The sequence below is a fragment of the Kogia breviceps genome, chromosome 10 (genome assembly GCF_026419965.1).
Source record: "Kogia breviceps isolate mKogBre1 chromosome 10, mKogBre1 haplotype 1, whole genome shotgun sequence".
Classification (NCBI taxonomy): domain Eukaryota; kingdom Metazoa; phylum Chordata; class Mammalia; order Artiodactyla; family Physeteridae; genus Kogia; species Kogia breviceps.
This window is the reverse complement of record NC_081319.1, coordinates 15,109,971-15,112,036: the sequence shown is the minus strand read 5'-3', so window position 1 is coordinate 15,112,036 and position 2,066 is coordinate 15,109,971. Positions and strand designations below refer to the sequence as shown.

General features: G+C 41.7%; 1 pseudogene; it reads right to left on the bottom strand.

Annotated features, from left to right (window-relative positions):
• Nucleotides 1-307: 307 nt before the first annotated feature.
• On the bottom strand, nucleotides 308-1,353 carry LOC131763445 (superkiller complex protein 8 pseudogene; annotated as a pseudogene).
• Nucleotides 1,354-2,066: the final 713 nt, after the last annotated feature.

The window sequence follows — 2,066 nt, the reverse complement described above, 5'->3', positions numbered from 1 at the left end:
ATATATATATTTCCCTTTTAATTTTTTCTGAGTGTGTATGTGTGATTTTGTCTGTATAGCTTTGCTTTTTCCATTTGTCCTAGGGTTTTGTCTGTCCGTTTTTTGTTTTTTGATTTTTTTTTTTCAGTATACTTTTTAGCACTTATCATTGGTGGATTTGTTTTTTGGTTTGGTTGCTCTCTTCTTTCTTTCTTTCTTTTTTTTTTTTTTTTTTTTTGCATTAAGAACACTTTATATTATAGTATGAATAGCATTTCCAATAAAACATGAAAAGATTTATACTGTATCTACAGATTTTAAGTGTTTGCTACAATAAATGCTATATTTCTTTTAAACAAGCTAGAAAGGTAAGGAATGTCATGATCAATCTATACATTCTTTCTGCAGCATTAGCCTGGAAGATTGATGTTTAAATTGGACAATCATAGATGTGAATTTCCTGATCATCTCTGACAGACACAATTTTTGAGCCATTTCCATTGTATTTTACTCCCCAGACCTGATCCTCGTGATCAAAGAAGGTGTGAACACAAGTCCTCGTTCCAACATCCCAAACTTTTACACTTTTGTCAGATGAGCTGGAAACAAAGTGTGTGTCATCAGGATTAAATGCAATGTTCAGCACCCAGGATGTGTGGCCACTCAATGTGCCAGCCAAGTTGGTGTGTTGTACATCATAGATCTTGATGTAGCCATCATCTGAAGCAGTGACAAGGAGCTGCGAATCAGGGGAAAAAGTCAAGGAGCGAATGGGCATAGCATGGCCTTCCAGCGTGTGCAGAAGTTTCCCGGTTGCAATATCAAAAATATTGATGATTCCGTCTATGGCTCCACTGGCCAGATACTTCCCATCAGGACTATATGCAATACTAAGAATGAATTTTCCTCTTGTGTCCAAAGAATATTCCTTTTTCCCACTTTCCACACCAAAAAGGTTCACTTTCCCCACATGAGTTCCTGTGGCCAGATACTCGGAATCGGGAGAAAAGGCCAAAGTCCAGGCATCCACAGGTCCTGCATCTATAGACTTTATCCGTTTGCCATTTTCCAAGTCCCAGAGATGAATATGAGCATCAAGAGAACTGGACGCAGCAAAGGGCAGGGTGTGGCTGATGTCCACAGACACCACACCCAGATGATGGCCCTCCAGACTCCACTGTAGGTCCAGCTTCTCATCACACCATTTCCAGACCTTCACCAGGTCAGCCAGGGATCCTGTGAACACTGTCTCAGAGTTTTCTTTCTTGTTTGTCCCCCAGGCAACTGAACAAATTGCATCATCATGGGCTTGCTCTTATTTGAAGAGAATACTGTACTGGTTGGTCATTTCCTTAACCAAGGATGAAGGGCTAAAGGCCAGACAGCTTGCCTCACTGCCCACCTGCACTGCCCTGGGGCTCGTCTGATGTGAGTCTCCGTGTGACCGTGAGACGCAACAATGAGCTCACCTCTTCTTTCTTTCTCTTTTTTTTTATTATGAAAAAATTTTTTTAATAATTATCTTTTATTTTAATAAAAGATATTTTATTTATTTATTTAATTTACTTTATTTTATTTTATTTTATCTTCTTCTTTCTTTCTTTTTTATCTCCCTTTTATTCCAAGCCATGTGCATGACAGGCTCTTGGTGCTCCAGCCAGGTGTCAGGGCTGTGCCAATGAGACGGAAGAGCCAAGTTCAGGACACTGGTCCACAAGAGACCTCCCAGCTCCATGTAATATCAAACGGGAGATCTCCATCTCAACTCTAAGACCCAGCTCCACTCAAAGACCAGCAAGCTACAGTGCTGGACACCCCATGCCAAACTACTAGCAAGACAGGAACACAACCCCATCCATTAGCAGAGAGGCTGCCTAAAATCATAATAAGCTCACAGAAACCCCAAAACATACCACCACATGTGGACCTGGCCACCAGAAAGACAAGATCCAGCCTCATCCACCAGAACACAGGCACTAGTCCCCTCCACCAGGAAGCCTACACAACCCACTGAACCAACCTTAGCCACTGGGGACAGACACCAAAAACAATGGAAACTATGAACCTGCAGCCTGAGAAAGGAGACC